Genomic DNA, 23,486 nt, shown 5'->3' with positions numbered 1-23,486 from the left:
AACCAAAGTTGAATCATCTTTGTATTTAAATAAGGAGAAGAATGTTACTGGAAACATAGTGGGGAATCAGTGTGCCCAAAATCACCTGCCATTGGGGTGAAGGTAGGGAATTCCAAGACAGGAGCCAAACCAACTTCCAGCTACTTCAGGGGAGCATTTGGATTGGCCTACCTGCTGCTGAAGCACTAGAAGATCTGGTCCCGAGCCCAAAAGGTCCAGGCCCTACTCTAGACAGAAGGGTTCCTGAGAAATCTCTCCAAGACAGTGCCCACAAAAATGAATCTTTGTGCGCAGGTGTTTAGCGTCCCTGTGCCCTTCTTTTGACATGGTGGGGTCTAGTCATCCAAGACCCTAGTTGTAGTTAGTTGTCTGTGTCTTGGCCACTCCGCATTATGGTACGGTAGATGGCCTACAATGATTACTGGCCGCTTGTATCTTCAGGAGTCTGGAATGGGGAGGTGCGTAGTTCTCTCTCATGCCCAGGGGTTCCCCTTGGCTTACCTGTACCTGCCTGGGACAGTTTGGGTGGGACTGCATAGGATTTTCCCCCCTAACCTTGCTACTAACTAGGGTCTCTGGATCACTGCCACAATAATATGAACCCCACTCTGTCTTTCTGTTATCACTGATGAAGGGGATATAGTGACAATGACTCGGTTCAGAAACGTTGGTCTTTCAGACATTTAGGGGTGCATATTTCCTTCCTCTCCTTAGTTGCATTGGTGTATGCTTGCATGTGAGCATTCTAACCTGTCCAGGGATTCTCTGCCAGCTATCTGTAGGAGATGTGTTCACTTTAGGTCTCTCCAGCCTGCCTTGGGAAAACTGGGCGACTTCTGGGGGTTCCCCCATTTACCATCCCCCTTTTCCCACCTTTAGGAGTTGCATCACAGAGCAAGTGACTTAGGCTAGTGTTGCTGGGGTGCCGTCCACAGTATGCACACTTTTCTGCAGTTGGTATTTTTAAATTGTTTTATTTATAATAATTGCATGTCCAATACATTGATGAACAACAATAACAAGGTCCAGCAAACAGTGGGAATGATGAAAAAGCAGTAAATCAACAAATTACCCCCTACAAGTAAATACAGTTGCACATAACAGATTAATTTAGGCACTTAAACTGTGGACAGACTATATGCAACATAGAAAATACACAAAAAAAGAACACACTACTCATTATTTGCTGTAACTCACTCCTTTGTATTGCTCAGTGAGCAAATTAATCTCCCCAACATATCATAATTCTAATCTCAATCAAGCAAGTCATTCACATAAGTGTTGCACAGTGTGAGGTATACATCCTCACGTTCCTTATTTAACATCAATACTTTTTCTAATCTAGATAGTGTTTGCATTTCCATTACCCAATCATCAGCAGAAGGCTTTTTCCTAGTCTTCCAGACTTTTAGTATAAGTTTTTCTGCGACTAACAATGCTTTGTCTAACAATTCATTGTAATCCCTTCCAATCGAGCATCCCATAACAGTACAGTTACTTGTGCAGGTGATCTAGGAAATGAGATATTACATATAGTGTCTATTTTAACTGGGACCTTTCTAATTTATTTTACTTATGGATAGCCTGAGACCAGATTGGAATTTCCTTTTTAATGGTTCATGAAGTACAACCTGGCTAACCTTCACCAGTCTGTAATATGCTGCCCACTTTAAGCACTGCGTTCTGATGCTCTCTCTGTTAAACAACCTCCCACTAGATATGTGAACTGGGAGGTGTAGTATCCAGGCTTCAGATAGTAAGTCAGGAGCACACGGGAGCCAGGTAAGTGCCCTAAGAAGGCTGCTTTATTTGTTACAGACTAAAGTTAGAGATTGCACAGGAGAGAGGAACTGTAGCATCTTTCCAGTTAGGGCTCCCATCCCCTGTGTCCCAAGAGTCATCCCAGGAACACACAGGTTCCACATTCTACCTTAGATTCCTTCCACTCAAGAGATGCATATAGCTACATACAGTAGGAGGACCGATGGGTTTTGCTGCTCACAAACCGATAAGAGCATGGCCAATGATATTTTGCAGGACTGTCCTGGTTTAGAGACGCTTTAACGGTGTATTGAAAGACCACTCTCAACTCTGAGTTTCTTCCCTCCCCAATATAGGTGTCACACAATAAACAGTGGTCAGTTCTTTATTCAGCCCTATTTTTGATGCATATCATACCCCTTGGATGCCTCCCCCTGAGCTGCCAATGATCCAAGAACCAGGCTGGTGTACAGGAAATATATTTGTATTTATTAGGATGACAATAGAAAATCTCAATAAAATATCACACACCACTGTATCCGTGGTACAACACAATTAACTTCTCTCTACATAAATAAGTCGCACAATTTGGTTGGGAAAACTCAAATCAGAATATTTTACTTTAAACAAATTTCAAAACAAATGATCATCAACACTGATCACTGAATAGAATAGCTTTACATTTGGCAGTAGAAGATGATTTACTGGCAGGTCAACTTATTTGTTGATGCTGGACCTCTCCGCGGCCTTCGATACAGAGGATCACAAAATATTGCTGGACCGCCTCACAAGAGTTGGAAAGGCCTCAGAACAGGTTCTGTCCTGGTTTAAATCTTTTTTGATGGATAGATCTCAGTGGGTACAATTCAGAGGCTTCACATCTGATGATAATGCCCTCAGATGTGGAGTCCCTCAGGGATCATCACTGTCCCCTTCTGCTTTTTAATCTCTATATGCGTCCTGTCATAAATATAGTGAGAAGTCACGTGTTGAGTTTTCACTCATACACAGATGACACTCAGATCTATATTGAAATGAACGACACTGAGGACACGTTCAGGAGATTTAACCAGTGCATGGTCGACATTGATAAGTGGATGGCCAATAGCCAGTTGCAACTTAATGCAGCAAAGACCGAGATTTTCCTGTTTGGGCCCAGGGGGAGAGTTGCAGACGAGAAGCAATCAGTCTCCCCACACATTGTTTGGGAGAGGCTGCAATTTGCCCCTAAAATAGAAAACCTGGGTTGTGTCTGGTATCAGAATCTCGGCAATGAAGCCCACGTGGGGCCTAAGGTCAAAGGAGTGTATTATTTGCTGTGGATGCTTCGGAATGTATTACCTTTCCTACCATCAGAAGATCATGCAGTGGTTGTAGGAGCCATGACAAATTCCCACCTGGACTACTGCAATAGCTTGATGGCTGGTATTCCAGCCAAGCAGATACATAGATTGCAGAAGGCCCAGAATGCAGCAGTTATACTGGTGGGGAACTTGAGAAAAAGGGGCCAGGTCTCATCGCTCCATAGATCTTTGCATTGGTTGAAGGTTGAGGACTGAATTAAGTTTAAAGTAGCTTGCTCAATCTATAAGTTTGTTAATGGGCTTGCACCAACGCAGCTTAGTGCTAAAGTCAGCCCTTTGTCAGCCAGCAAGAGCATTGCGCTCAGGAGACAAGCTTCTGCTGAATGTCCCTCGATCTAAATGTGTTTCTAGAGGGGACAGGAGATTTGGAGTTTTTGGACCCAAGCTCTGGAATAATCTCCCAATGGAAATCAGAGTTCCCAGTCATTAGCACAGTTCAGGAAGAGTTTAAAAATCTATCTGTTTAGGTAGACCATATTAGTTTAAGGATAGTATGCACACATGGTGTTTTGTACCTCATTTTGAGGCCTTTTTTATCCATCTGCCCCAGATACAGTTTAGCCTGTCTTGGAGCGTGTTACAAATAATGAAATCAAATGTTCAATGCTGTACAATTTTGGATTTCCTGCATGGTGAAAAGGCTTGCATTAAAAAAGAATAGGATGATTTAGTAGTGGTTTTTTTCATATCCCCCTACTTTGGTCTGTGTTGGGGAAGTCAGACAGAAAAATGTGGATGGTTTAAGAATTTGGCATTTCAGACCCCCTCCACTTAAAGGCCTATGTTGGGGAAGCTGGCAGTTTAGGGATGTTTTAGTTGAGGGACAGAGACACCCCTCTTCCTAAAAGAGGTCAGGGTTAAGAGGCAAACCAGGATTACCCAATTAATTTACAGTCTATAGTTTTCCACGCACACTGGAAATTAGCTTTGTTAATTTCAAATTTGAACAAAAATCACCCTGTGGTTAAATTAATCTTTTTAGTCTAAGGATCTACACCACCTCCCTGCCCACTATAATGGCAAGGTATTTAAGGCCAGCAAATTCTCCCACCTTTGGGTTTCAAAGGGTTCACATCCATGTACATTTAAAACCTTTTTTGAAGAAGCTCAGGAAAGCCAGCTGCATTTCAGGACCCTCTTGAAGGACAGGGAAGGGGTCTGGTCACTCCATTCTCAATAATGGTCCCCAGGTCTCCACCATAGGACCCAGTCAGCATTTAGGCCTTCACAACAAAAGACAGATCCACCCAGATGCAATCTCAGCCAAATCTCCTTTTGGTGTTTCATTGTGGCTGTCAGATGTTTAGTTTTAGCAGCTCTCTTGATGGTAATTGTAGCAGCTCTCCCCTTTCCCCATAGTGCATACACTTTATATATCAGTGATGACACTATAAAGTTTACAACATTGGGCAGTTCCCTGCAAGAGGTCTCGCAATGAGGAGTACCCAGTTACCCTTCTCTCTCTTCCCAAATCCAGCCTCTCTCTGTGGATTGGTTTAAGAGTCTGGAACAGACATAAGGCAATTTCCGTTTCAAATCCCCTTTTGTTTCTATGTCAGTTTTTTGGGAAAACTTAGTTTTGTAGCAAAACTTCATAATTTAGTATTAACCGCCATAATACACATATATTCTGCTTCAGGGACTCATGGGGAATTAGATAAATGACCACCAGGTCTGCACTACGTTGCACGGCTGTATTTCAATTTTCTGCCGTTTACACAAAACGCTTAATAATTATGAACATGGAATTTACTCCTAATTTTACCCTCCACCAGTTCGCCAACTCTTAAATCGGGGATATGTTCATAGTAGCTAGGAACACCTTTTAGTTTGCCTTTACAATTCCCTAAGCTGCAGGTGGATGAATTTCATTTTAACAAAATCACCTGGAAATTACCTAAAAAATGACACATCAATCAAGGAAGTGTGATTTATGGTGATGAGAAAAATGCCTAGAGGATAATTATACTTTTAATAGGACATGTTTCGCTTCTGCAAATTGAAGCCCTCCTATCTTCAGCTCCATTTAGCCATCTGGGCCAGTGTTTTTATTAGTCTCTTTGTTGTTTGAAGTGTAGGCTTCCGATGGGCGATGCCTTTGCTACACAGAGATCCCCACTGCAGACATCTGGCATCCTGTCCTCTTATCTGAAGGGGACCACCTTTTGAACTGAAAAGCTTCAATTGTCCTGTTTTTTTTCAGAGTTCAGCCTTGAGTGAATATCCTGTTTTCACACCTCCCCCCTACATTCCGGTCATGCACCAGCTAGACCAACTGCCCTGCACAGAAATGAGCTTTCAGAGACAGCAAGCCTGGGGAAACCTGGTTTTCAACACTCTTCAGGCAAGCTACATTTTATTGCAATTGTAAACAGTTGGGATGCACAAACTGGGCTGACAGTGGGGGAGTCCTTTGTGAAGTCTGCCCAGGCCTAAATTACATTGTCATGTGACCATGGAAACAAAGAGGGCTTTTGTTTTCAAATGTTGCTGGTGTTTTGCATGTGAAGCATAACATAAATTACATATTGTCAACACACACTAACAGTCTTTTCCCTGACATCTTTATGTTGGCAGGGCAAAATCTTTCTCCTGTCTTGCTTTAAACTGCAAACACCCATTCAAAGTCATTTTGGTGTCAGTGTTTGAAAATCCTACTTTTCATGTGAAGGGGGCATTTGGATTTCTTTTGCCAGTGTGAATTAAAAAGGCTGCTTTTACTTTTGCAATGACATGTAAGTCTTTTCACATAGCGCTCCCTGTGTTATGTGCAGAAATCCCCACAGTTTGCCCTAACAGGCCCATTTTCTGTGTGACGGTTTTTCTTATTTTCTTTGATGAAAGCTTGCAGGCCTTGCTTCCCGTGGTCCTTCAGTTTCATTTATTTGGGGGCTTCAATTAATCCCCACGCCACAGCCTGCACCCAGCCTGGCTGGAGCAGGTGGTTAATTTTACTTTGCATGTTCCATTGCCCCTCGTCCTTGCAAGATTTGTCACTCCTATTGATCCCAGGAAATATGCTTATCACCTGACTGCACAAGCACAACAAGCCAGTGAGTGAATCTAGTCCTTTAAAGAGGGACTCTCTGCAGAAGCTTCACACAGGAAAGAAGTTTTGCCTTTGTTTATATTTGTTAGTGGCTGCCTCCAATGGATCCCTATCTGACTACAAATAAAACTCCTGCGTGTTCCCCGCTTGCCCGGAAGACGCTTGCCTGCTTCCAGAATCGTGCCTGACAGGACCTGTCAAATGCCATCTTTTTGCTCCAGTTGACTCTATTCCGTGACACGGTCACCCTCACCCAGCTTCTTTTTGTGCTGACAAACAGAACGGTCTGAGGTCAGGAGGGGTTACGTCGTCTGTCCGGCCTGTCAAGCTGTTGCAGCCTAATTCTGTTCCAGACTTTTCTCGTGCGTCCGCTGCCTAGGGCTGACTGAAGAGGCAGAGATGACAGCGACTTGGGTCTGCCGACTTGATGGGCTCAAGTTAACTGTTTCCTTCAATGCAGCTAAGGACTCACCAGGCTTAAGTGGCTTTTTCGCTTTTGCTCTCTCTCTTCTTATCTTTAGTTGTGTGCTGACAACATTTTATTTTTGAAGCACAGGAATGTAGAAGAGGGTCTGATTTGAAGTTTGATGCTTAATGCATGGGAGTGGAAATAAAAGATTCAGGCCATGTCATCGGCTAGCTTTCACACTTTTTACTTTTATTATTACTAGACAACCGTTCACTAATATCTGTATTACTTGTATTTTACTCAAATTGTCCATGCACAGGTTCTGTAAAATGCTACACTGCTGTATAGCAAAACAAACCAATCTTGAAAATGTTTAAGTTCCAGTTACCACAAATGTTCTAAAAATCTCCATTGTGTGGGGGCACACATAGTGCCACAAACCGCTTTTGATGGGCCTCCACATATATAGTGTCCCAAGAAACCATTTTGAAAAGTGAGAGACCATTCAAGTTTTGAAAAATTGTAATGCTTAAGATGTGTTCACACAGCAAGCTTCTCCCACTCATTGAAGACCTAGCTCTCTCTTCACTCAGTTTTTCACTGATTCCTGGTTACTGGTTTCTGCTGTGCTCTTTCTGGTCTCTGTTCATTCATGTGGCCCCAATATGTGGCCCAGTTCACAGGGGTGCACTATAGAAGAAAGCCCCCATTTCAAAAATAAAAGGTAAGAGAAGTCTCCCTCAACTCCTGTAGTTAGTGTAGTCAGCTCATTAGAAAGCCTTTGGCTATTTTGTGTGGCTATGTATAGCACATTTCATCATGCTGTTTGACAGATTTTTCAAAACAGTTTCTATTATAAAAAATGTTAAGGGAATGTCCATGCCCTTTGGCTTTCTTTTCCTTTTCAATGATTGGTTTGTTAATTTTTTTGCAGTTCTAAATCCTGCGATTGGGGATGCTCTCAATAGAGACAGTGAAATAAATACATGAATTGGGGGCACGTCAGACTGAGCATAAATTAAGCCTCATTTACAACCAGTTTATAACACGTTCCTTATGACCTTTAATAATACCTATGGAATATCATACCACAAATGGAATAACATTGTCTCCGACATTTTGAAGTTTCCTTGATGAATGTACAAGGATATTAATAGTGAATAGTGTACAAAACTAGTTACTGATGTGGGATCACATATGCTGTGAATAACTTACATATGTGGTGTGTGAATAGACTAAGGAGAAATTGTGCGCAATTAACACAAAGGAACACATTCAAAGTGCAGTAATATATCAGACAGAAAAAAAAACATTACAAATAAAATGACATAATTACATTACATTGCAAATGAGATGGGAATGAAAGAACAAACATAAATACAAGGTATCTATCCAATACCTCCACAGTACAAGATACTTTGCACAGCAACCTAACCTATTGATCGTCAAAGCAAAAGGCTTTATGCATCGTGTCTGTCACCTAAAATACCTGCCAGAATAACAAGTTCGATATTACGTAAAGAAAGTGCACATTTAATAGACTGATTATTTTTCCCATACCACTATTTAATTTATTGTGCAGGTTACAAGATGGCAAGACTACACCTATATTTTGTATTTAGTTCTGTGGTGGTCCTTTCTCTCTGACTGTTACAGGTAGTTGTTTACCAAGACACTAAGATGGCTGCATGTGTGAGAGTCCATCATTTATGTTTAGTATGTCATTACCATACATAACCATTTCAAACATGGCAACCGTACACTCGCCAAAACACGTGAACGATGTGACTACATTCAACTAATCTGAAAGTGAGACACGCTTGCAGCAATTTTTAAGGGGTTCTAGCATTAGGAGGATATCTTAGAAAATCAATATGTTTAATCCGATACTCTCTGTGGAATGACACATAGAAATAACCTTTGTTTTTTTGGTCGGTGTATTTTATAGGGGAAACCCTTTAAGTGAAGCTGATGGGCATGGAACCTGAAACAATATGCGTCACTAGCAAAATAGCAGAATAACCCACAAACCAATGCATCTTGCAACGGAAACAGATTGGCCCAATCCTTAATTTGGAGGTGAATTTTGATAGATTACTGATACTCATAATGAAATATGCATGAAATACACATAGCAGTGATATGATCTTAAAAACATTCATTTTATGCAGAAGGACCAGTTTGTAAACGTTAGCTAAACAAGATGGAATGGTTGTAAGAAGAACAATCCAGAAACAATCCTATTTAATTTATAAGTACATAGCTCTCAACTCACCCGCTTTTGGTGGGTGTCACCCGCCAAAGCATCTACACACCCGCCCACCCGCCAGCTCATCTGTTTCACCCACCTTGGCAAAGGTGGGAGCTACGATTCATATTTTTGCCGGGACCCGATTTCGAGATCCCGAAATCGGGTCCCGGCGCGACTCTTCCTGCGCGAATGGAGGCGTGAAAAGCAATTGTCATGCTTTTCACGCCCCCATTTCCTCCCCCTTCCCCTCCCTGGCGCTCTCCTCCAATGAGAGGATTGTGCCTGGGAGCATTCCTCCCCACCCCCTCCCGTAAAAGGTCAGCGACATAGAAGTAGGACTGACGTTTCATGTTTTTACGGCAGTCCTACTTTTATGTTTATGGCCTTTCTGGGTTTTCACCCGCCTTGGTATCAAAAAAGGTTGAAGTAACTAGCTGATATACCCAGCATTGCCCGGGATTTTATTTTCTTATAGGTACTATTTGTTAGAACTACCTTGAGGTAGCTTTACGCTTTTCAGAAAGGCTCCATAAGAAATGTGAAAAGAAAAATTCACTACATTTTTAGATTATTTCTCATTTTAAAAATGTTTTGTCATTAAGACTACACAACACAATGTATTGTTCTTCTTAAAACTCATTCTGAAACGTATAACTGTATGTGAGAACAACAGGGAGATTTCTGAGCAGCCTGATGGGTGACATGATGCCGACGGTGCCAACAACTATGGACCTAAAGTTGAATATTCCTAAAGTACATGTTCATTGTAAGGCTTGTTTATAAAGGATTGTTTATAAACAAAAATGTTTGTTTCCCTTCCCGGGGAACACTGTTGCTTCAATTACGTTGGGCAGCAATTTCTTAACGCATTGCCTTGTGCCATTACACAGCATAGGTGGGTCAAGAACGCATAGCAGCATGATGGGTGACCCAACTTTCAGTCAAAGGTGATGTGGTGGCATTCCAGGGGGTAGGGGACCGAGTGAGTTGAGGAATTCTGTTGGATAGTTTACAGCTTTGTCAGCATCCACCACCGTATAGATTGAGTTGCACTCAGTAACTGTGCCCGGAAGCATATCCTGAATCTGATTCTAGGGCCTGGGCTCAGGTTTTGTTCCTTGCGTCAGGACCGGTCCTTCTACAACCACATGGCTGGTTCGCTGATTTCAGGCAACACTATCATGTGTGGAGGTGCTTAAACCAGGGAAACGGGGTGGGGTTTCCAAATGGCATGTAGCCAGTAATGTCCTGAGGGTCCTAACAGGTAACTATGCAACATTTGGTGCAGATTTGTGAAATGGGGTGGAATTGCATAAGGAACAATGCTTCACCAAGCCACAAACCCACAAACACATTTTGACTTGTGCTGAAATCTGGGAAGCGGGGTGAGGTATCAAAATGTCATGTAGCCAGTTATGTCATGAAGGTCCTAACAGGTAACCTTGCAAAATGTGGTGCAGATTGGTGAAACAGTGCTGAATTGTATAAGGAACAACGCTTTGCTACAAACTCACAAAATATTGACTTTTGACGAAATCACATATAGATAGATTAATCTGAGATCAGAATTGGCAGGTGATTTGAGTCTTCATGCACATATTACTGCATTTTTAATTATGCACTGCTAATTTTCAATTTCCTATTCAAAGCAATTATGTTCTGATAGAATTATGCATTATGCACTAACTGGGGTGATACAACCACATTAAAGAAGGGAGTGAGGGACCGCCCGCAATGTGGCAGCTGCAAATATACCTTAATAAATATATCCAACAACCCTGACCTTGATTATGGTTAAGGATGGCATTTTGGTATTAAATCTGGGTCCCAGGAGGGGACTGTATACATGCATAGATTGCATTTTCTTTGTAATGACATTATGTTTATTTTTTCCAGACAAACATGTTCTTTATTTTTTGTCTATTTTTTACAATTTTCTTTTCTTTGATTATGTTTGTGGTTTTATTTACCAATGCATGCTTTTGTCCACCAGTCTGCATGCTAACAATTACTAACATTTAAAAATGCATTACTGAGCCTCAGTGAAGAGTATATAGCTCGAAACACATGTTGGTATTCTTTTGATCTTCAATAAAGCCGGTCAAGTGTCACAGCGAGTAGAGCGCTCGCTTTGACATCCGTGCAGAGCCTGCTAGCGCAGGTTCAAATCCCGGTGAGGCCAAACTCAGCCTTTCATCCTTCCGAGGTCGATAAATGAGCACCACACACCGTGGGTAATAATAAACAGCGCTATATAAATGCAAAATTATTATTATTATTAAATAAATCTGAAAAGAACAAAACAATCACCTGACTATTTCCATATGAAATTTGATGAGTTAGCGCAACCAAACCCAGATTTTAAACTGTAATCTAGAAGGAAAACAACCCTGGCGGCATCTTAGTACTTATACTTCACTTGCTAGCCATTTTTGTCTTATGTCCCTTACCTGTCTGATTTCTTTTTTCTTTTTTCTTTACCAAATGCCTCTTCACCTTTTGTCTCTCAAAACTCCCTACTCCATCATCCCAAAAGGAAGGACTGTGAATTGGAACACTGCATGAAATGTTGAGATTGTGGTTTCTCATTGGCCTTTTGCATTAACCTCTTGCATTAACAGAATAACCACAATGTATCGCAAGGTTATTTTTGAATAAAAAACAATATTTTATAATGGTTAAGAAAAAAAGTTAATAACATTTTTTGACCCAACATTACACACATGATGAAAGGACTCATAGACACAAACTATACTGAAAATAAACAACGAAAAAAACGCAATCAGATGACAGTACAATTAATACACTCATTGAGTATATCACTCAAATGACATAAAATATCCCAACATGTTTCAGTTCTTCCGGGCTGTCATTGCATGAACTTTCTTCAGGGGAGAAGACAAATATTTTCTTGATAAACACCATGCATTCCAGGGTCACATGTAGGTTTTCCAAGTATCGAAGCAACAATTGCTCATAAAACAACAGACAAAAGGGGGGACATCAATACACAACACTATCCAGTATTTAGTATAGTCAGTACCAAGCTCATAACATAGCATCACTATAATGTCAAAAAACTCCCCAAAAATGGAGTCGGAGGAGAAGGTACAAGGAAGGTATAACCACCTTGACCAGCCTGAATTACAAACCATATACCTTTTATATGTATAGCTGATGCCTTTAATGCATTCACCATTTGCTTCAAAATTCCTCTGTCAGCTTTATATTCCTTTCGAAAAAGCTCAGAGTAGCTCAAAGTCTCCCTTAGACCTACAAGCAAACACAAGACAACCAGATCAGTTGTATATGTGGGAGCGTACACAACACACAGTCTCTGGCCACACATCATCACCACTGAAAAATGTCCAACTTAAAAAACCACCACCAATGTACCCTCAAAGAAAAGACCCAACAGGATAATCATCTAATATCTATATCATACAGATTAAATCCACAGTGACTCGTAATAATTGTCTATATAGATTAATTCGATTGGCATATGGTGATGGTGTGTTATGACCCTTACTTATTACAAGTCACTGTGGATTGAATCTGTATGATATAGATATTAGATGATTATCCCGTTGGGTCTTTTCTTTGAGGGTACATTGGTGGTGGTTTTTTAAGTTGGACATTTTTCAGTGGTGATGTTGTGTGGCCAGAGACTGTGTGTTGTGTACGCTCCCACATAGACCCTTGTAAGCCCTTGTCTCTCAATTTCCCAAAAGACTAGGCCATAAACTAGGAAATAAAATAAGTTCAGATAAAAGGGGAATTCCAAACACATGAGGAAGATCATGAAAGGAGGGAAACATCTTGTAAGAAGGAGGAACCGAGGATCTTTGTGCAACCTCCTGCCTCATAGCTAACAAATAAATTGCACCATCAATAATATACCTTATGAGGGAACTCAGCAACAGACCCAGAGTACAAAAGTCAAATTAAAAATCACTTTTGTATTGACCAATTTTGAGGAATGTATGGACTTAATAGTGTTAATCGGTTCCTTAAAACGTATATAGTTTATTATTGAAGACAGACACCATCCATTGGAATAAAAAGATCTTATTCTTTTGGCGACTAGCCCACGATAGTGTGCAGGGGACGGGAGCTTCCCGTCTAGAGAACTCACTCTACTATTTGTATATCAACTGTGGTCCATGTACCAGGGCAGTTCATTCTCCCCCACACCTCTACCATGTATGAACATTATACAAAAATTAGAAAACTCCACTTAGAGACAGGGAATATCACCTACATTGGGGTGTGAATAGTGCTTGACCGCGTGTACTATGATTTTCATCATACCCAGCTTGCCGGATTATAACCTCCACCCCAAAGGTGGTCAAAATGCCTGCCTGGTTCTGTAGCAGGTTTTGCACTAGTGAATAGTACTATACTCGACCATAGGCTCTGGAGAAAGTTTCATACCTGCGCTTAGTGCAAGAGAAACTACTGGCCTGAACACATTACAGGTTTACTATTGGACAGCAGTATTGTCATGGGTCTGCCCCTAGAACATATAGGGTCAGCGTTATTGCTACCCTTTCACATAGAATTAACATTAGATGTCATCAATACCTTAACATCCTGCAGTTTTATCACTACAACAATCATTTACACTTTCAAATTAGGTCCTCTTTGTACTCAGAAAGATGAAAACAATACTCTCAATATAATTATTTTAGCATTCATGCATATTTATTCTCTTATAGAGATAATATGTGAGTATTAAAACGTTTAGTCAAACAAGATGCAGCTACCAGTACAAGAAATAATGTTGCCATAGAATGCTATTAATCTCTTGTGTATACAACAAATCAGCAATGTATTGTGAGGACTCCTGCAGAGTGATCACTTATCCACAGCCTAAAGTCTCCTCCTATGTGGCCATGGAAAAGCAGCCACTACCTGATCCTGTCCCTGGGGGTGATATACTGAGGGTGGATCACATGGGGGAATATGGCTGTCTGGGGGAGTTGGTGACTCCAACAAGAGAGAAGCAGTATTCTTCCCTTGCAAGTGAAGAAGAAACCCTAATTCCAGAGTCCCTTATGACATGTTGTCAGGATTAGTCAGGCGAGTACAAAGGCAGCGAATATGGCAAGGGAAATTTGCACCCAGGAACTACGACTCAGGTATGCTAGAACCCAGGAGTGCAAATAGAGTGTGACATCAAAACCAATATATGAAAAGGGATGTGGGGTAAGCACCTGACCGCGAGGAAAGTCGGCAAGCGCCTTACCCCCAATTGCTGTTACAGGTACTGACAGCGCTAAACCCACGTGGAGGGAAAGCAATGACAGGATCTGTGTACTAACACTCTTGATGGTATTACATAAGGGAACTTAAGAACTGTACTCACGAGGACGAGATAAACCTCTTGAATGTCAGCTAGCCCACGAATCCTGTTGAAGAAACTGGGACCCCGAAAGGCTAGAACAGCAATGGAAGGAAAACTAAATACCTAAGTGGGAATAGTGTTTACAAAATAGTGAGGAAAACATAAGCATTCACACAGGAGCTAGCTACTACCGCACACCACACCTAAATCAAAGGGACAATAAATGCAGAAGTGCAGTGGAAAACATGGAATGGATCCTCTAGAAAGTAAGGATCAGGAGCAGGGAAAAACGAAATAACCTATGCAAACTTCTCCCTACCCCTACAAGGAAAAGACAGGAAACTAAACTAAGAGGAAGGCTAAGGCAAACGGGTAACAGCAGCAAAGGACAGAGTCAAAGAAATATAGAACACAGACAAACTGGGCTGCATCTAAAAGGGGAAAGCACTGAGAAATACTGCCTGCAAACAGAGGAAGACAAAAAGGGAAATCAAGGGAGCAGAAATCAATTAGCGCATGAATCTGAAATTCAGGGCGGAGGAAACAAGAAAACAGGAACAAGGAAGTAGGTACAAAGGCAAGGAACCAGGAACCAGGGACTAGTCAAAAACAGGAACACTGCAATCGATGACCAGCGCTAGACTGAAGTAAGACTGAGGCTTTTAAAGCTGCTTAACGAGCACACGCCTCGGGTGTGCTGATTGCTGCACCTGCCGCCACAGCTGTTACCTATCCTCCACCCAACCTTGTGTTGCAAGGGTGGAGGTGGAGCAGTGGGTCAGGCATTCTGGGAAGCATAGTCATTTGGTTAAAGAAGCATGCTGGCTGCCAAAAACCTGGAATGGATCCGGAAGGGAAGTAGCTGGGAAAATAGGGATTTAGCGCTCCCAAATCATCACAGCACTGGAGCATAAAGTTCGGAGGAAAAGTCCAGTAGGGAATAAACCCCAAATCATGCCCCCAAATGATGGGAACGGGAGCGAAGGGAGCGAGTCGTGACAGTATACCCCCTCCTACGGCCGGCTTCGGGTGCCCGCCACCCGCACGAGACATCTTCTTTCCATGATGGGAGTGCTTTATCTTTGGAGGTGGCACTGATGGAAATGGTGGCCTGTGGGCAAAGGCAGATGGACTTCCATGATAGGAGTGCTTTGTCTTTGGAGGTGGTACTGATGGAAACGGTGGCTTCTGGTGAGGAAGAGACTCATGGTTCGAAGAAAGGCATGAAGGACTTGCAGGACCAGAAGCAGAGTTGGAAGGTCCAGGAAGCTCAGTCACTGGGAGTGGACCCTTATAAGTCTTTGAGGAGGGAGGCAGGCTGGTGCAACATGCCTTAGGCAATGGTAGAAGCTCTGTTAGCCTTTCTGCCGACAGTGGACATGCGGGAGGTGAGGAAAATGCTGGCTTCAGGAAAGGTTTATGCTCAGCCATTAGAGAAGGTGGTGGCTGAGGTAGAGGTTCAGATTTCCTTCTGTCATCCATCTGGGAAAAGGCTTTTGGTTGAAAGTGACTTAGGTTTGACTGCACATGTTCTACGCCTTGGAGACCTGAAAGTCCAATGGGTTGTACAAGGCTAGTACTCCTGGTGACAGTCGTGTAGCCACTTTGTTTCACGTGGGATACCACAGCAGGGATGTTTGGCATCCTGATAGGAGTGATAGACGCAGTACTTGGTATTTCAGGCAGACTCGCAGAAGGAGCAATAACAGACACATCTTGAACTGCAGCAGTCATTCCCTTCCTTTGGCTACTAGCACCCGACTGGTGCTTCTTGGCGGAATTCTGTTGCACAAGTCCTGTAGGTAATACGCCGGTCTGCACCACCCCTTGTGCACACCCAAGTGAGTGGTTCTGACTCACCACTTGGTCCAGCTCGATGACTCTGAAGCGGGAGCTGGCAAAAGTCTCAAACTCTGATGCTGCATCTTTAGGAGGCTCTGATGCTAAAGTGAAGCAGTTGGGAGAATCGTCTTGTGGAAAAGGCAGGCATTCTGGTGCTCCTCCTGAAGCAAAAGAAAGGCAGGCTAGACGTTCATCGACTGTAAATGGTTGGGATTCAGGAGGAATCGCTGGAGCAGAAGAAAATACAGCAGAATCTGATGGTGTAGACAGGTATACCTCTGATATTGGCAGCGAGGCTATGCAGGATACAGGCGTCTCATGAACTGAAGGCAAATACTCAGTATACTCCGGGACTGAAGACATGCTCTTTTGATGGACTACCGGAGGCTCTAAAGCTGAAGGATGATCTGCAGGATGAGTCACTGTAGCTGAAGACAGGCAGGTCAGGGGAAACCTTGAGGCTGAAGGCATGCAAGCTGGAGCAATCTCGGTTGCTGGATACAAGCATGTCCAGGTCTTTGGGACTGGCTCTTGAGTAAATGGCAGACATGGCAGCGGTTCATTGGTTGAAGACAGGTGTGCCAAAGATGACTGCAGGGCTGTGGATTGAATCATAGAAGAGTCAATGGTTGTAGGAGGACAGACAGAAGTCTCAGAAGTTGACAGACCCATCGGTGGCTCAGGAATGAAGGGCAACTTTAGGGCAGTAGACTCCTTGGCACCAGTAACCAAAGACTGAGCTGTACCCTTGCAGTCCCTTTCTTTAGTGGGTGACACAGAGTCTTTTTCTTTGTAGAAGTCAAAGTCAATCAGTGGAATCACGATAGTAAAGTCTCTGTTAATCAGGATTTCGTCTATTGTCCATTCCTCTGTTTTAGCTTCTGAAAGAGGCAGATTATCAATCAACAGTTCAGGAACCGCCTGACGGTTCTTTGGTTCGGTATACTGTGGAATGAGTCCATCAGAACATGAAATCTGTACTGTCTCTGACTGTTCGTATTGATCAGAAGTGGCAGAAGGAAGAGTGAACCCAGAGGTAACATTGTTTTCCACATCAGCTTTAACATCTACTTCAGTCTCAGCAGCTGTATCAAGAGCAGGGCCTAAGCCTACGGTAGTGACTGAATCTGTGTATGCCACCATTGTGGATTGTGTTTGGAAATCAGAAGCTTGTATGTGTGCTAGCTCCGAATTATGACAAACTGCTACACAGGGTATTTTTGGTAAAGGAGTGGCTTGTAACTCTTCAGCTAACTGCAATCCCTGATAAACAGCAGAACAATTGTTAGAACCTGTGCCTAGATTAAGCGCTGTGCTAGACGAAAGACCTTCACTCCCAATAGATCTAACATATCGACAAATATCATGGTTTACCAAAGTCTCTGCACTCAGGGGCTGAACAGTGTTCACTTCCTCCACATCAACAGATAAAGTCTGAGGTGTATTCAGTAAAGAGTGTAAGGTTTTATTTTCCTCTTGTGCAGAAATGAGTTCTTGTCTTAACTCCTCAAGTTTAGCTCTTAGCATGCCCTGCATTAACTGTACATCACTATCAGTAGGCACAGGGGGAAGCATAGTGGCATCAGGGCTGGATCCTGCACTAGCAATCTGGATGTGCATCGATTGTACATTGTCCTCTACTGCTTGCAGGTTCTGTGATTTATAGTTTATTTTTCCAACTTGGTCTGTGTTTCCCTTAAACAAACTATTGACATTAGACCTCTTGGCATTAGGGACTACAGTATGTACCTGTGCAACGGAGTATGCGTTAGACTGAGGGTAGAAAACAGAAGTTATGCAAGAAACCCCTCCATTCTTTATGTTGGTATCATGAAACTGTTCTATCTGAGGTGAAGCACAACTGGAATCATGGGGTTCAACAACAGAGGTACTCTCGTATAATAAGTCTAACAGTGTGTTGTTTTCTGCGGCTAAGGCTTGTGCTGACATAGAATCGGGATCAAAACCAAAGATAGAACTAGGATCAGGCCATGTGGGATGTGCCATCCTATGGGAAAAATACTTTGCACGTAAATGCCCATTCGTGACAAGGAGTTCATTGGAGTCAGGACTAGTGATTTGATTGTCACAGGTAAATGTAGGGGAAGCTTTCTGTACAAACTTGTTAGAGGCCTTGCTGCCTTTCTTTCTTAAACTTGCCATATTCAATGGGAATTTTGGGCTGGTCATACTGTCAGGATTAGTCAGGCGAGTACAAAGGCAGCGAATATGGCAAGGGAAATGTGCACCCAGGAACTACGACTCAGGTATGCTAGAACCCAGGAGTGCAAATAGAGTGTGACATCAAAACCAATATATGAAAAGGGATGTGGGGTAAGCACCTGACCGCGAGGAAAGTCGGCAAGCGCCTTACCCCCAATTGCTGTTACAGGTACTGACAGCGCTAAACCCACGTGGAGGGCAAGCAATGACAGGATCTGTGTACTAACACTCTTGATGGTATTACATAAGGGAACTTAAGAACTGTACTCACGAGGACGAGATAAACCTCTTGAATGTCAGCTAGCCCACGAATCCTGTTGAAGAAACTGGGACCCCGAAAGGCTAGAACAGCAATGGAAGGAAAACTAAATACCTAAGTGGGAATAGTGTTTACAAAATAGTGAGGAAAACATAAGCATTCACACAGGAGCTAGCTACTACCGCACACCACACCTAAATCAAAGGGACAATAAATGCAGAAGTGCAGTGGAAAACATGGAATGGATCCTCTAGAAAGTAAGGATCAGGAGCAGGGAAAAACGAAATAACCTATGCAAACTTCTCCCTACCCCTCCAAGGAAAAGACAGGAAACTAAACTAAGAGGAAGGCTAAGGCAAACAGGTAACAGCAGCAAAGGACAGAGTCAAAGAAATATAGAACACAGACAAACTGGGCTGCATCTAAAAGGGGAAAGCACTGAGAAATACTGCCTGCAAACAGAGGAAGACAAAAAGGGAAATCAAGGGAGCAGAAATCAATTAGCGCATGAATCTGAAATTCAGGGCGGAGGAAACAAGAAAACAGGAACAAGGAAGTAGGTACAAAGGCAAGGAACCAGGAACCAGGGACTAGTCAAAAACAGGAACACTGCAATCGATGACCAGCGCTGGACTGAAGTAAGACTGAGGCTTTTAAAGCTGCTTAACGAGCACACGCCTCGGGTGTGCTGATTGCTGCACCTGCCGCCACAGCTGTTACCTATCCTCCACCCAACCTTGTGTTGCAAGGGTGGAGGTGGAGCAGTGGGCCAGGCATTTTGGGAAGCATAGTCATTTGGTTAAAGAAGCATGCTGGCTGCCAAAAACCTGGAATGGATCCGGAAGGGAAGTAGCTGGGAAAATAGGGATTTAGCGATCCCAAATCATCACAGCACTGGAGCATAAAGTTCGGAGGAAAAGTCCAGTAGGGAATAAACCCCAAATCATGCCCCCAAATGGTGGGAACGGGAGCGAAGGGAGCGAGTCGTGACACATGTTGCCATTATGCAGAACCCTTCAATGTAAAGCCCTGAAGACCCCTTTTGTTAAACTTTCACAACAGAACTCTATTTACTACTCATAAGTGCATAACACCTAAAAAGAGAAACATTTAAAATCTAATGTTTATGGTGATTGTTATTTAAACAAAAGGATCCAATAATGCAACTTAAGAGTCTAAAAATCATTGGAAATTCCAGTCCCAGAAAGTCTCAAGTACTGAGATGAAGACGAGTAGCAAGGAGTCAGTGTGGAGTGAATGTAATAACAAGTACAATGTGCGGTCTAGTTGTCATTTCTTCAATCATCTGCGTGGGACATTTAAACTTGAAAACCACATGCAAGTAAGGAAGCGAGAGGGGAGCTGCAGAGAGCACAGAGTAGGAAGGGAACCCAGAGGCAAAGGCAGATTCACGGTGACGAGCCATGCTGGAAGAGAAAGATGCTTGCAGGCAACGGCCTGGAGGTGATGCATGGTGGAGGAGAGGAACTCCAGTAAAGTTATAGTGGGTGGACTAGCAGGACCGCTAGAAGCAAGAAGACATTTGCTGTGGCACCGAGGGGGACGCAGTCTTGTGGAGTGGCAATGGTTCCATCACTGAAGGAGTGAAAAACTGATGCAGGAACCAAAAGAGACTCTGCCTAGCTGGGGAAGCCTGCCCAATGAAAAAACTCTTTGCCACAGATGCACGTTACACTGGCGAGTGAACCGAAAGGAATTGGGGGACCCAGGGACGTGCCAACAAGTTAACAAACACTTGGGGAATCAATTTCAATACCGACCAAGTAGCATTGAAGGACAAGGGCAAAATGGGTACAAATCTTCTTGTATGAGATGTCAATTTGGGGAAACTTGGAACCTGCATTGCCATGAGCCAAGAGATACTAAAAAGGAAATAAAAGGGCAAAACCTGTACAATTCTCCTTATATGAGATGTCAGTTTGGGGAAACCTGGAACAAGCATGGCCAAAAGACACTAAGAAGGAAGTTGACATACAGAACTTGACCAAACCCCTATATGTGGGATATCAAGGGGGAAGTTGGAACAAGTGTGCCTGGAGTAAACATCGTTTAAACAGTGAAGAAGTGCAACTGTGTTTGCCTTTAAAGTGAATATTGTAGAAAAGGCCTGGTGAAAGATACACATCAGGCAGTGAACTCTTTTTGGAAAGAGATACCTGGCAGGAGAGTGCACCAGGGGATCTACGTGAACCAGGGGGGGGGGGCAATCCTGTCAAGAGAGTACACCAGGCATGCATAAGGTAGAGAAAAGGAAACAATAAATTGAGAGATGCCTGGTAGTGGAGTATACCAGGACATCTGGAGAGTCTGTTGAAAACTACGTGGCAGGAGAGCATACCAGGAAATCATAATTTTGAACAGTTGTGTGACAGAAACACTTTATCATTTGAAGCAGTAGTTGAAATTAAAAAAGACATTTGTTTTGCTACCCGGAGAAAAGTGTTCAATAGAAAAGACATTTGCTTTGCCATATACAATTCAAACAAACTTTGCCAATCTGCGGATAGTATTTTGTGAAAGAGACATTTCATTGACTTTAACAGAACATTGTTGGAACAAAAAACTAACAACAGTTTTCCTGAAATAGTTCAGGGAAAGGGAATCATCCCCTGGACACCAGGAGTGTTTTGTTGGAATTACACATTTGGATTTGTGCACATTTTTGTTGAGTTGGAAACAAAGACATTTTCCTTGCACCTTCTGATTGTGTATGTTAGTGTGAGGATCAGATATCTTTTGGACACAAGGTCAGCTTGCCTTAGTTTTAGTTTCATAGGCAGGGACACACTTGTTAGGATAGGGACAGATAGGCCTTTAGCCAAACAACTTTTTTATTTGCATAAAAATGGCTAGTGTTGAAAACATCACAACTTTGTGTCCAACTCTCATTTCTGACCTCTCAAAATGTAAGACTCCGTCCCCTGCACACCTATTAGTATTGTAATCCAATACATGGTTTAGCTTTCTAATTCATATGCATTTAATAGTAAGAGTTTTTAGACCTTCCGTTAACAGAAAACAATATATATATATATATATATATATATATATATATATATATATATATATATATATATATATATATATATATTAGTTTGTGCAAAAAAAGTTAATTTCTTCTGTGATCATACTGTTTGACATATATTCTTAATTCATCAAGCACACAATTTGTCACCAATATCCTTAATATGAAACAAATTTATTGATACATAAGAGAGGAAAACTTCACTTTTGTTACTATTGTTTTTCTCTTAATTCCATCTATATAAAAAGTATTAAAGAATATATTTTATCAATTCTCAATTCATTATGTAGTTAATTTCCTATCTTTCATGATTTGTTAATTGATAGCCACCTGCATCTGTTGTGTCACCATGTATGTTTCCTCCAATTTCAGGATGTAATTTCATCCTTCCCTTGGGATAATCTCCCTAATGATGAAAGCATACCTCTGTTCATTAAGATGTGTCATATCCCTTTAACTAATGCTAAAAAAGGTTGTACATAAGTTCCATGTATACCTGTTTGTTGGCAATATCACCCATATATTGCTTCTTTAGGTAGGAACTAGTCCGTCAGGTCTTGCCAATATTGTAAAGTTTGCTATGTGCGTTTGTTAATGGTTTCTTCCTTCTGGAAATGCTATGTCCTAGCGCTCGCTCTCCTTTCCGTCTCAATTTCCTGTGATGGAAATATGTGTTAGAACAACTTGTCCCTTACTTCAGCGATTAGTTTTACCATAATACCTTTTGTGCCGGACTGCTCCACCTGTCTCCAAAGAGACTTACCCAGCGTCGTTCCTCATCTTTTGCTCGTAACTCTACACAGCGCCGTACTGCAGTTTCCCAAAATGGCTGCTATTTACATTGTGACTTCATCGTGCTGTAGCGCAATGATGGCACAGTGGTGCCCACCCATCATCATGTCCTTGCCACTGTAAGGTTCTTCACCCTATCTTCATTATCAGCCTATTGAGACTGGAGCTGGGACATCATTACGCTCTAGCGTGTTGACGTCTGTACATTGTATCATTTTACAAAAATTCTTTGTAGTGTAACAGTTCTAATTCATTCATTTCAATATGAATTCAGGTGTGTTTACCAAATAGCAAATTCATGCTCCCATTCAATAAACAGTTGTATGATGTCACCTGTTATTTTCAATCCTCCACATATTTCGCTCAAATACAGATCCAGCATGTTAAACATAATATATACTATTGTGGATATCGATTCTGGTTGTGTAACATGAAATGTTATTCTATACTTCAACATCATTATCATCTGTTATTTTTGATCTCGGTCAGATCAAATTGAGTCATATGTTACATGATATCTTTGCAACAAAATGTCTCCCCTGATCTGGTTCTTAAACGCTGTTCACATTCCCGTCCACTAATTCCAATTATGTATGTTCATTATGCCAAATTTACAGGTCTTCCTTCTTATCACTTTTGTATCTCATAGGGGTTAGCTGTTCTGGATGTTTCACTGTTTCTAATTTCATTAAAAAAAAAAATACCCCATCCTGAATTCCTCGTTCATCCCCTCGGGGGCCAAACTGTCTAATTTCTCGATCCAAAATACTTCTCTCTGGTCAATTCTTCTTCCAAAATTCCCTCCTCTTTTTGATTTCCTTACTACTTCTAATATTAAGACTTTCAATTGAGCTACTATGTGCCTATTTTCAGCAAAATGTCTAGCCACGGTGATTAGGCATTCTTCGCTCTGATGTTGCTCTGTTGTTCATTCCAGCGTTCCTTTGCTTTCCTTACTGTCTATCCTACATAGAAGATTCCACAAGAACAGCTAAGTCTATAGATTACTGAGCGTGTGTCACAAGTAGCAAAGCCCTTCAGTTTAATTTTGGAACCATTCTGTGGGTGGCTCACATAACTGCCTTTCATGACGGCATTGCAGTTGTTGTAATTCAAACAGGTAAATGTGCATGTCTTCTTCTT

This window comes from Ambystoma mexicanum, chromosome 7q (assembly GCF_040938575.1).
Source record: "Ambystoma mexicanum isolate Mex_15411 chromosome 7q, UKY_AmexF1_1, whole genome shotgun sequence".
NCBI lineage: Eukaryota > Metazoa > Chordata > Amphibia > Caudata > Ambystomatidae > Ambystoma > Ambystoma mexicanum.
The sequence above is the reverse complement of the archived record's forward strand: the minus strand, read 5'-3'. Positions refer to the sequence as shown.